This window comes from Rutidosis leptorrhynchoides, chromosome 3 (assembly GCF_046630445.1).
Source record: "Rutidosis leptorrhynchoides isolate AG116_Rl617_1_P2 chromosome 3, CSIRO_AGI_Rlap_v1, whole genome shotgun sequence".
Taxonomy (NCBI): Eukaryota; Viridiplantae; Streptophyta; class Magnoliopsida; order Asterales; family Asteraceae; genus Rutidosis; species Rutidosis leptorrhynchoides.
In genome coordinates, this window is record NC_092335.1 from 60,705,225 (window position 1) to 60,718,644 (window position 13,420).

Genomic DNA, 13,420 nt, shown 5'->3' on the forward strand with positions numbered 1-13,420 from the left:
CCGCTGATCGATAACACAATATTGACGAGCGGCTGAAAACCCTAGTTACGCAGACCCATATCATTTCCTTCAACGCAAAAGGTATTATTATTTTATTTTCTATTTTGTTTTTCCGATTTTCCCATAAACATTTTAAGTTTTATTTTAACAATTGTTTATGCTTTAACATAATACGAGTTTAAGTCTCTTTACTGTGTAGATCTGTTTCATCTAGTTTAAATTAGACATTTCACTGTTTCTGTTTGTTAGATGAGGTTCATATTACTGATTTCAGTTTTGTTAACTAGTTGATTTGCTTGTTCGTTTCTGGTAATGATAAATGGTTGCAGTATGATTGTCGATTATTTTATATTTACACATAATTTGGAAGTTTTAATATTTAAATGTATAAAAGTTTAATAATTCGATTAATCCCCTGTTAATTCCGAGATGGCTGGTATTTTTACAACCTTCGTGATGCTTAGAGTTTTATTATGACCAACTTTGTGCCCATGTGATTCTCTTGCTTTATTCCCATGTGCATATCTTCTAAATGTAGCCTTCTTAAGTGGCAAAAAAGGTTTATTCCCATAAGACCAATGTGCAAATGCCCATTTTTCGTGTTGTACTTGTACCTACTACTATGACTCAACACAAAAGTTTATGTGTTTGGCTGCTACAAACCTTTTTTTATTAGATATATTTTTATGGCATGTCACTTTCTTTTCTTTTTGATCATAAAACTCGGTTGAAAATTGAATGTTCCCATGCTTATTTTTGTACTAGCTCTCTTGTTACTTGAATCTTGTTTTATCTCATGCATAGACTTTTAACTATTCAGCTAGGAGCAACATATTTGTGGGAAATTGATGACTCAAATACACTTTTTTAAAACTTTTATAACAAAATACACTTTTTAAAAAAAAATTGCCAATTTACACCATCAGTGCGACCAAGAGTTTGGTCGACCACCATTATAACATGGTTGACTGCGTAGTCGACTAACGCTAACAAGGTGGTCGACCGACTGTTACAAGGTGGTCGACCACTCTTATTCGAACAAAAATTTGGTCGACTACCATTATAACATGGTTGACTACGTAGTCGACCAACACTAATAAAGTAGTCGACCAAAATAATAAAAGATGAAAAAACATCCCCAAAAATTTGGTGGATGACATCCAATCAGCTTGAAACGTAAATATGGACACAATTTGGTGGATGACTGAGTCACCAAGCAATATTTATTTTATCGGAGTACTAGGTAATATTCATTTGGTGACAACTTTTAACTCATACGCGTACTAAATATTTATTTTGGTCGACCACCTTGTTAGTGTTGGTCGACTACGTAGTCAGCCATGTTATAATGGTAGTCGACCAAATTTTTATGCGAATAAGAGTGGTCGACCACCTTGTAATGGTCGGTCGACCACCTTGTTAGAGTTGGTCGACTACGCAGTTAACCATGTTATAATGGTGGTCGACCAAACTCTTGGTCGCCCTGATGGTGTAAATTGACAATTTTTTTAAAAAAAGTGTATTTTGGTTATAAAAGTTTTTAAAAAAGTGTATTTGAGTCAATTCCCCCATGTTTGTTGCATCGTCGGTTGTATTCAGTGTCCTCTTCCGGTGCTTTTCGAGAAGATGGTTTTATGCTTAACTAGCTTAAAGCCCGCGAATTCGCGGGATTTTTTTATGTGTCAAATCAAATTTTTATTTGTTCCATTAATAAAATTTTTATGTAGTATTTATTAAGTTTGATTACCATTTTCAATACCTATTCTAACATTCAATATTTGTTGGTTGAAAATTGTTTGATAATGTAATGAACCTTCATGCTATATAGTACAGTAACTTTCATATAGTGAAATAGCAGAAGTAAACTATTACGGAGTATCTAATTAGAAACAATAAAAAACATGTAATAACTATAGTACTTCAAATCACGCAACACCAGAAACACAATAAATTCAGTGTCTACTATCAAAAGTTATCTTCTGTATTCGGTATATTGCCATGTAACAAAAAAAACATCTTATACAGATAAAGTTACCACATCCGAAACAAAAAAAAAAAAAGAAAAAGCCACAGTAGTTGATACACGTTAAGACGATATGCAGTTAAATTTGCGCACACACTCAGTGTAAATGCTAATGGAATGTCTTTAGCAGTTGTCTATGGACGGCAGTAGACAGTCCCAATAGCACTTATACCAGATGAATAAATAACACAATCGATTAAGTAATTTAAAAACGAATAATATTAAAATGTCAACATTTAACATAATAAGAATGACACAAATTATAAAACTTTAGTTATAATTGAACAATCGTCGATTTATTGGCGACTTGACTGACTCTTAGAGCCTAAATTAAATTTCAGGCAGGATCTAAAACCCATAGAAATTTGATTCTACCATTTTCATGACGTCTATTATTATTTTTATTTTATTTTATTATTATTATTTTTTTAAATTTTCCTACTTAAAGGCCGGAGGTCCTCTCGGAAGCAATCTCTTTATCCGTCGAATAAAGACATGGATGACTTTCTCTACTTTTGAGAGTGTTTCACTCTGGGTGCAGAAATGACTTGTCCTTATTCTCGAATAGGGGAAGGATTGTCTACATCTCACCTCCCCCATACACCACTCATGTGTTATTGGGTTTTGTTGTTGTTGTGGTGGTGGTGAACTTTACCTTCAATCAAATGTATACATGAACTGAATACTTGGTGCGAAGATAATTAAATCTATATACATTTTTCAGCAGATGTGTTCAGGACACTAAAATCATCTACCAACAGTGACTAACAGTGATGCACTGGAGCTAGGCAATGGGCTAACCGTAGAACGAATACATGCATCATTTTGCACCCCACTTAATAAGTTTGGTTGTTGACTTTTACCAAGTAATGACCCAAACCAGAAGATAAAGATTGGAAGAGAGTCATAAGTCAAAATCAGAGTGGAGAAAATGGTTATAAAGTTATAAAATAACAAAATAAACATCATGAATGCCCAAGTCAATGTTGAATACATATGTCAAAGTCAGCATTAAGATGAATAAAGGTAAGCATACTACAAAAATGTAATATAACTCGAAATCCATTTTCGATCCAAGACCATGACAAAGATTTATCTTTATTATCCAAATCTGAACCCATACCAGTTTTTCATCAAGTATATCAATTCATGAATGAACCCATATCTAATTAAAATAAGAAAAACTGTGGAAGTGAATAAAAGAATTCCTTGTTAACCAATATAACAATCAAAGTCATGAACCTTTACGATAAACGAATAGTATTGTAGTAGTAATAGTAGCAAAGATAAATCTATATTCAATAAAAGCGAAGTAAAAGGGTTTCAACATGATTCATCTGTCAATGATTTATGAAAGCATTAATGGTTATATCAATTATTATGTATATTAATATTTTTTTATACATATAATAAATATTAATATATATTAATAATAACTAAAACATTATAATAAATGTAAAAAATCATATGTGAAAGTATGAGACATGTTTGACCTATTTGACCCATTTGACCCGTTACCCGTTTCGACATATTGCCCAAACTGACCCAACCTGACCCGTTTGGAATTTTTACCCGTTTGACCCATGACCCATTTCAACCCAAAACCATTTTGACCCGTTACCTAAACCGACCCAACCTGACCCGTTTGCCAGGTATAATTATTAGCATTAGAAAATTAAAGAGAGATTGTGATTTCTTACTAATAAGAAGCTCCTTCTCATTTGGGTTGGTTTCACCGAGCATCCATGTAGTGAAGATCAATCGTAACAATTTCATGACTTTGACTTCACTGAAAGTGAAAAGCTCTTGTTGAAATATAAAAATGGTCATACTACATCAAATGAAGTACATCCAGTCATATTCGATTCTTCCAATCGTTGTTGACAAAATGTACAATCTAGGTAATTTATTTGGTCAATTAGCTTTTCAAAACTCTCGGGCAAAAAAAACAATATATACATATATCCTACCAATATGTCTAGTAACGACACAAACCTTATTTAAATGTGTAGGCGATAATGTAGGCGTGTTCCCGCAACAATTCCGTGCAGAAACAGCTATAGCCATCACCCTTACTTAATTTTTGTCAAAAGTATTAGATGAAGACATCAACAAAAATTTTAAAATAAGAGCACACCTCCTATATACATATAGAACCTGAACCATTTATTCCACAAGTAGTATGTTACTTGATCTAAAATTGAAACAGCATGTTAGTATTCAAATAATTTTCGTTCAGTCATTTCATTTTACAGTTGGTTAGTACAAGAAACTAAGATGATGCATAGTTGTTGGCGCATGTTTCTTAAATATAGTTAATAAAACATACCTGAAAGAGAAGAAACAACAATTATCTCTATGAACGTGGAAATGGTTTGAATCAGTTATACAGAACAACATTCTCACAATAATTTCCACACCCTGATTATCTAAACCTGTAAGACAGACACCTTATTTGTCAAAACCATAAAATAGCATATATGTCATCTTACTCCCAAAACAACAATTATATGTTAACAGAAAAAGGATGAAAGGGCTAGTTATACAAAGTAACCAATTACACACACAAATTTATCATATCTTGACAACGATAAGTTTCAAAACTGTACGAAACCCCAATTTTCTAATCGCCGTTAAAATCGAATAATTTCAAAATTGAATATTGAGACAGATAACTTAATAAATGAATCAATTAAAATAGAACACGATCACCCAAAATAATATACACTACACACACAACTTTTAGAAAATAAGATCTACAAAAGGATTCAAAGATTCAGATACAAACGTAATGATACCGACCCGTTTTGTTCGAATGTAATTCAACCTTGTTCGAATTTAATAATAGAACGGTTATTAATTTCCCACGACATCTGCATATTGGAGTTTGATCAGCCGTGATCATCTTGAGAGAAGCCTAGGGTTTTTTGTGTGAAAATGGTGGATGAACGTGATGTTTTGAAACCCCTAAATTGGATCGTCTATCCCGTTTACTTTTTAATTTGAGGGGTAATTTAGTATTTTTAGATGTATTAGTGTTGAGTATGAGGTCATAAAGATGAGTGATCAAAATTAAGGGTTATGATTAATAGTAGTTAACTAATGGATGGTTAGGATTAAGTTTAAATTATTTTGATGACTTATTTTTGGTTTTCTTTTCATATACTCCGTATGTAATAGATAAGCTAAATAAAGGAGGTTTGGAAAAGAAGTGTAAATTTAGCATCTCATATTGGTAAGAAGGCGACAAAACTATTTATCTCCCATATCAGTTGGAGATCGGATAAAAGTATGTAAATGAAATTCAAGATCAGTAAGAAAGAGAGAATAATATAATACATATCGCCAAGTTGGCAAAACAGAAAACATTCTATAAGATAATATGTGAATCAGGGTCGGTCCCGAGAATTTGAGTGCCCGGGACGGTGCGAAGCAAAAGGGCCCCAAAACTCGTACAAGGATAATATTTTTTTTTAGGCCCAAGGATAATACAAGCAAAAAGGCCCAAAATTACATGGACTAGTATAAGGAAATTTTTTTTTTGGGCCCCTTAAAAAATTGGGCCCTGGACATATGTCCACCTTGTACCCCATTGGGCCGCCCCTGATATGAATGCATGGTGACATTTTTTAAATAGTAAACAATAATTTAAAAACCAAAATAATAGTGATACATACATGTCAGATATATTATAAACAATTTGTCAAGAAAACGTATTCCGCAAATTAAATGGATGACCCTCCTGAACGTAACTTCTCCCGTCATAGCTAGGTTTTTCTTAACCGACTTATTTATGGCAAAGAAAAACAGGGAAGTTACCATAGTGCAACCAACATTCCGTCAATTCTTGGGTGATGCACCATTAGACATGTGTAAGTGAATCTTCGAGTACGAAAAATAATTACCTTCATTCTCATTATTCTTTGTAGCCAATATTCCTCTTACAACTGTGTGCGACATCAGCACTTTCCCTCATGACATTACTAAGTTGACTCGTCAAAGTTCTCCTAGCAATTCACTATGTAGAGACGAAACTGATTCAACAAGGTGAAGAGTTAAGAGAGCTTTATTTGACGGGTCAACTTAGTAATGTCACGAGGGAAAGTGCCGATGTTGCACACACGGTTGCGAGAGGAATATTGACTACATTGTATAATGAGTATGAGAGCAATTATTCTTCGTACGCGAAATTTTATTTACACGGGTCTGACGATGCATCGCCTTAGGATGGACCGAGAGCTGGTTGTACTATCGTAATTTCCCTCTTTTCCTTTTGCCATAAATAAGATGGTCAAGAAGGAATTGGCTATTACGGAAGAAGTTACGCTCACGTGGCTCATCCTTTTAATTTGCAGGGTACGTTTTTTTGGCACATTGTCTTTAATATGTATGCATCACTGTTATTTTGATTTTTAAATTATTGTTTACTATTTTAAATTAATGTCATCTATGCATTCACATATTATTTTATAGAATGTTTTACGTTTTGCCAACTTGGTGATCTGTATTATACTATTGTGTATCTGCACGAGGCCTGCTGGCGCATCTTTAATTTTCCTATACATATTCGGGAACCAACTGTCTAGATCCTCGTTGTACGTCTAGAAAATATGTAGCTTATGAGTTTTCATGGCGGCCAGGCCCTTCAATCAATTGTAGACGATAATCAAAGGAAAAAAACAACATTGAACGAATGGCTAGCCAAAAATGCTGCATATTGATCTGGGCACCATTTGACCTACTTTGATTTTCCTTCGAAATTTGTCTGGTACCGTGGAAAAAGAGATCCAGCAGAAATAAGCCTTCACCTTCAGTGGGATTGTTTTCGTATGTACATCCAGGCTCCAGCGTTTGGCGAGGTGTTCTACCTTAGAATGCTTCTCTGCCATCAGAAACAGTTTTGGAAACTCATGTCATACGATATTCCACTACGGCGCAGATCTCGAAAATTATGTATTATACGAGGTTGAGATTCTGCTGAATCGCTGCTCTAAATCAGTTGCTGATTTTGGTTTGCCAATAATGCCAGTAACCCTTTTGTCTATTGCCAGCTCATATCGATGGCCACATTTCAAGCTGTTGTTCATGCTGACCGAGAATATTCGGCCGCAGCTGAGTGTGTCTGAAAAAAAACTATCACAGATTTCTGTTCATGGTTGCTCGATGTCTGAAATGGGAACATCGTTGTACCTGATGACGAAGATCCTGAGAATACTTAATGGATTCATATACCTGACGAGTATTGTATCCCCGATGATTACAACGGCCTTATGAATCATAGTCGGGAATCACTACAAGCTGTTGATCTCCAACAGAAAGCGATACAACAACAACAACAACAAAACCCAATACCACATAAGTGGTGTATGGGGGAGGTGCAATCCTTCACCCCTATCCGAGAATAAAGACAAGTCATTTCTCCACCCAGAGTAAAACACTCTCAAAAGTAGAAAAGTAGAGAGAGTCATCCCTCTCTCTATTCGACGTATAGAGAGATTGCTTCCGAGTGGACCTCCGGCCAATAAGTAGGAAAAAAAATTAAAAAAATAAAATAAAATTAAAAGTAAATTTGAGACGCCATGAAATGAAAATGGTAAAATCAAATTTCCATGTGTTTTAAATCCTGCCAGAAATTTAATTTAGGTTTTAAGAGTCAGTCAAGTCGCCAATAAATCGACGCTTGCTGTCGACTCAATAACTAGAGCTTGTCAACAGAAAGCGATAGTTTGCCCCAACAATGATACAGCGGACTGGTTACTGCGTCATGCTGATTGATGAAATGGTAAGTGTAAGTTAGAAATATTAATACAAAGATGCGTATATTTATTTCTGTTATTAATTCTGTAATGACCCTCAAATTAATCTAAAATGACCTTCAACGCTACCCAATTCTGGTAAACATATTGTCTTATGCAGTTGAATGAAGTATACAGGATTACAAATTTCTATTGCGAAACAAGAAACAACTGCCAGTGGGTTCCACCTGGGCCGATGACTCTCAGTTTTGGTCGAAATACCAACTTCGAGCACTTGCATTAACGGACTTCCCAAAACCACGTTTTCCAATTCGTGGCGTATAATCAGCTTCATGCTTATATCCCAAACACCTCTCTACTGGTAGGTAATATTCAGTTACTAAAACACTGCAAAACAGTTTATTTATAACCGAATACCTTAACTGCTTAACATACTCGATTTCATCGTAGACTACATCCGGTGCATTGATCGCATGCAACATCCAGTTACAATTCATTTGTGCAGGAAGTTAAGTTCACCTGCAAAAGGCACTATCGAGCACGTGGCTATGAACAGATAATGGTTTTACAAGATGTGAAGTAGTGATTGCAACAGGAAAGCGACTGAGTTCTTCACCAGCCAATTGTGTACTATTGCCCCCACCACAGAAAACAATCAACCTGCAAATTAACGTAAGCCGTTGACACTGTTACACTATATCGTCCTAAAAAAATTACTTACCATCGCAGAAGCAACCGGTTGACAGACATATGTTCTCGGATTTATTAACATAATGTTGGCCCATTCATGTATAGTTTTGTCACATCATAGGCTGCTGTTATAACTACTTTTAATGTGTGTGTGTGTTTGTATATGTACTTGCTATTATAACTACTTTTAGTTTGTATGTTTCGATATGTATATTACTGTATGCTTTTGAACATGAACCTCCTACTATACCCAACGTTTGTGCACTACAATATAACACGTAAATGCCAACCTACCGCATCGTAGCGCCACTCACCATACATCTTGTTTCTTTTCAAGTCCACAAAGACCTCACGTTTGCCAGTATTTGCATCTTTAAATTACCTTTACTACTCTATCATCTAGTATGTTGGTAGAAAAATGATCTACTTTTAATTATTTATTTATTCTTTATCATGCAACACACATAATTTTTTTAGAAGGAAAACACACAACCCCAATTTCTCCACGACAATACTCGAAATCACAACCTCAAGGTTGATAAGTTTGTTTCATACCGCTAGGCCAGAAGCCCTTCGGTTATGTATGTCATATGTTGATAAATAGTTACGATTTCATATAATGAATTACTGTGTGATAACTTTAACTATTCTTTACTATAAGACAGACTATTTCAGTAATTTTATATGTTCAATTGTAAAATGATCTAGTTTGGCAAACAGTTAAATAATTGATCATATGATTATTACACTATCAAAAAGGCATTATCTAATTCAAATACTTTTCTTTGCCGCATATATTATATTATATTAAAAACACATAATCAATTTATTTTTAAAATGCAAATTCAATACCTCTTGTAATTTAATTTGTTATAAATTAGTTAGAATCAAGTTTTCAGCAATACGGATTGTAGTTTGCACGAATGGTTAAGGGTTTGTCTTCTTATCCCTTGGTTGATTCTGTTCTTTTTTGGAGGTTCCTTTGTCCGTGGGTGGAGCATTGCCTAGTTTAGGTGTTAGCGGAGTCGTAACCAAGAAGAAGAGAAATGCAGAGGGAAACACAAATAAGAAGAAGGCGAAGGATGACATGGATTTACACTTCGAGATCAAGATGAAGAGGTTGAGTGGGATAATAGTGACGAAGGCTTTTTTAAAGGTTTAGTAAAGCGTGGGTTGTTACCTCCTTCGTCGGGAACTCTTACAAGAAGCGGTTCGTCTAACGTGCTTTCCTACTCGTTTAATTCTCGATCGGGGAAGGAGATTTGGTGTAAAACGATTAACGGTAAGTTCGTCAAATCGGGCCTTAAGGGTCGTAATGCATTTTCCGTGACTGATTAGTTTGTTTCAATTTGCTTTCTTTGTTTGTGGGCTTGTTATATTTGCGGGGTAGTTTAATTCATGATTTGACTAGTTTCTAGATAGCGGGTGCTTATTAGAGTTTTGTTTTCTAAAATGATTAGTGGAAAAAAATGTGGGGTGTGAAAAGTCAAAGACAGGGAGTGTTGGACTAAAACATCAGCAATAGATATACTCCATCCACTGAAAGTGCAACCATGAACATGAAAATGAAAAGGTGATTGATCATTGAAGCAATTTCAAAATGTATCTTATTTCCAGTATTTCACTTAACCCCTTAATAAAGATAAATATTCCGTTAAATTAATTATCATGAGGAATCGTTTCATAGTTTAATCATAATTATTTTATATTGATTGCTCTTACTTCAAGTACAAGACTAAAGATTAAAGCTTCAATAATAGCTTTATGCAACTTCAATCAACATCGTCAGTAGTTATTTTTGTTACACGGATTAAGTTAGGCCCAAGTCCGTTTGTGGGTTTGGGTCCATTAGGGTTGAATTAGTGGTTAGGGTTTATCGAAGCGTATTTAGAGAGCTCCCAATGGAGACATGTCTCCAGGCTAGTCCTCAGCGTCACATCAGCACTTTTTTCTCACTTCCTTCACAGGACTAACCCCAGGACTAAACACTCCTAACCATGACACTCCTTCCTTCCTTATTTTATTTAATTTTTTTATTTTTTTCGAAAATGAAATAATTTTAATTATTCATTTATAAATTATAAATTATAAATATTTTTTTTCTAAACAATATTTTATTTAATTAAAACTTAAGAATTAATAAAATATCAAAAGATAAAATAAAATAAAAATGTAATAAAGTACTCTATAAATAATTTTGACCACAAATTTATGAGACCACTTGCAAATAAATAAAAAATAAAAAAAATTATTATCTCTCATCATCTTTTCCATCCATCCATCCCATTTCCCAATTCCAGATCCATTTCTCAGACTACGTTCCATTTTCATTTCTTAACTCCAAATTCTAATTCAATTCAAAAGGCATAAAATTAAATAGAAAAAGAAAAAAAAACCTATTCCCTCCGTCCTCGAATATTTCACAAACGCACGATTTGGAGAACGATGGAGAGGGTGGCCACCTGGGCGGCCACCTGGGAGGACGGCAACAATGGGAGCACCCTTATAGTGTACATCCAGCGTTTGGCGAGGTGTTCTACCTTAGAATGCTTCTCTGCCATCAGAAGGGGTGCAGAAGCTTACAAGAAATTCACCCATATAATGGAAAAGTACACACAACATATCGGTCTGCATGCGAGTCAATGGGACTCCTAAGTGATGATAAGGAATGGCCTACTGCAATGGAAGAGGTGGCTGTGTCGGGCAATGCAGCTGAATTACGCCCACTGTTCGCTCATATCCTTTTGTATTGTGAGGTGACAGCCCCACTTGCACTGCAGAAACAGTTTTGGCAACTCACGTCAGACGATATTCCACTACGGGCTGCATCTTATCTCAATTTTTCGAGGCTTTATGTCAACAGAGCAGATCTCGAAAATTATGTATTATACGAGGTTGAGATTCTGCTGAATCGCTGCTCTAAATCAGTTACTGATTTTGGTTTGCCAATAAAGCCAGTAACCCTTTTGTCTATTGGCAGCTCATGTCGATGGCCACATTTCAAGCTGTTCATGCTGACCGAGAATATTCGGCCGCAGCTGAGCGTGTCTGAAAAAGAAAAGCTATCGCAGATTTCTGTTCATGGTTGCTCGATGTCGGAAATGGGAACATCGTTGTACCTGATGACGAAGATCCCGAGAATACTTGATGGATTCATATACCTGACGAGTATTGCATCCCCGATGATTACAACGGCCTTATGAATCATAATCGGGAATCACTACAACTTCCGATAGCTGTTGATCAACAGAAAGCGATATAACAACAATAACAAAACCAAATAACACATAAGTGGTGTATGAGGAGGTGAGATATAGACATCATTCCCCTATCCGAGAATAAAGACAACTCATTTCTCCACCCAGAGTGAAAAACACTCTCAAAAGTAGAGAAAGTCATCCCTCTCTCTATTCGACGGATAGAGAGATTGCTTCTGAGTGGACCTCCGGCCAATAAGTAGGAAAAAAGAAATTTAAAAAAAATAAATCTAAATTAAAAATAAAATTGAGACGCCATGAAAATGGTAAAATCAAATTTCCATGAGTTTTAAATCCTGCCTGAAATTTAATTTAGACTGTAAGAGTCAGTCAAGTCGCCAATAAATCGACGCTTGCTGTCGACTCAATAACTAGAGCTTGACAACAGAAAGCGATAGTTTGCCCCAACAATGATACAGCGGACTGGTTACTGCGTCATGCTGATTGATGAAATGGTAAGTGTAAGTTAGAAATATTAATACAAAGATGCTTATATGTCATGCTGATTGATGAAATGGTAAGTGTAAGTTAGAAATATTAATACAAAGATGCTTATATTTATTTCTGTTATTAATTCTGTAACGATTCTCAAATTAATCTAAAATGTCCTTCAACGCTACCCAATTCTGGTAAACATGAATCAAAACGACAAACATCACTTTGATTGTCTTATGCAGTTGAACGAAGTATACGAGATTACAAATTTCTATTGCGAAACAAGAAACAACTGTGAGTGGGTTCCACCTGGGCCGATGACTCTCAGTTTTGGTCGAAATACCAACTTCGAGCACTTGCGTTAACAGACTTCCCAAAACCACGTTTTCCAATTTGTGGCGTATAATCAGCTTCATGCTTATATCCCAAACACCTCTCTACCGGTAGGTAACATTCAGTTACTAAAAGACTGCAAACAGTTTATTTATAACCGAATACCTTAACATACTCTTGAAGGTATTTCGTATGCCCGAGAGACATATTAAATTAACGTGGCTAATATGTTTTGATCCAAGTCGGGTCATACCCAATAACAAGCTTACCGACACCTTATTAGTATTTGATCTTAACGATTGGATTGATGATTGAATACGCGACACTTGAACTTTAAGAAAAATGGGTTTCTTAAATATTACTTGATGTGTATATATATATAAATTATGGAATAATTTATATAATATGGATTTAATTATTTATAGGTTAAATAATTAATAAAGTTATGTTACATTTTATAAAATTGGTTTTATAAAATAAAGTAAACATAACTTATAATATGGAATTTATAAAATGAGTTTTATAAATATATAAACATAATTTATAAAATGCAAGTTTATAAATTTGTTTTATAAAAATCTAATTTTATAAAAAACAAGTTTATAAAATAAGTGCATGCTTACAAATTATGTCAAGTTTTATAAAAACCATTTTATATTATAAGTTGAAGTAGTGGCCTTGGAGTTGAAGTTACACATGCAATAGATTCCATTCTTTTGGTCTTACTTTTCCTTTAATCTATATACATGTTGCTTGACTCCTTGGAAGACTTACTTGCATTCAAACACATCAAACTAGCAAAAAAAATTCTGCATTCCCTCTCTCCCTTGAGCTGCAGGCCGTAGCCTTTCTTGGTCACAAAGGGATTCATTTTATTTTTTTTGCAAGCCATATTCAAGTGTTAACAAATCCTAACCAAAGTGCAA

At 34.7% G+C, this 13,420-nt stretch overlaps 2 long non-coding RNA genes across 2 annotated transcripts; one reads left to right on the forward strand and one right to left on the reverse strand.

Annotated features, from left to right (window-relative positions):
• Positions 1-3,581: 3,581 nt before the first annotated feature.
• On the reverse strand, positions 3,582-5,006 carry LOC139896192 (uncharacterized). The gene is made up of 3 exons (XR_011776153.1): positions 4,826-5,006; positions 4,353-4,458; positions 3,582-3,812 (listed from the first exon to the last, which is right to left on the reverse strand). It is a non-coding gene; the product is annotated as an uncharacterized lncRNA (long non-coding RNA).
• Positions 5,007-7,470: 2,464 nt separating this feature from the next.
• Positions 7,471-8,617, forward strand: LOC139896193 (uncharacterized). The gene is made up of 3 exons (XR_011776154.1): positions 7,471-7,805; positions 7,940-8,140; positions 8,230-8,617. It is a non-coding gene; the product is annotated as an uncharacterized lncRNA (long non-coding RNA).
• The last annotated feature ends 4,803 nt before the right edge of the window (positions 8,618-13,420 follow it).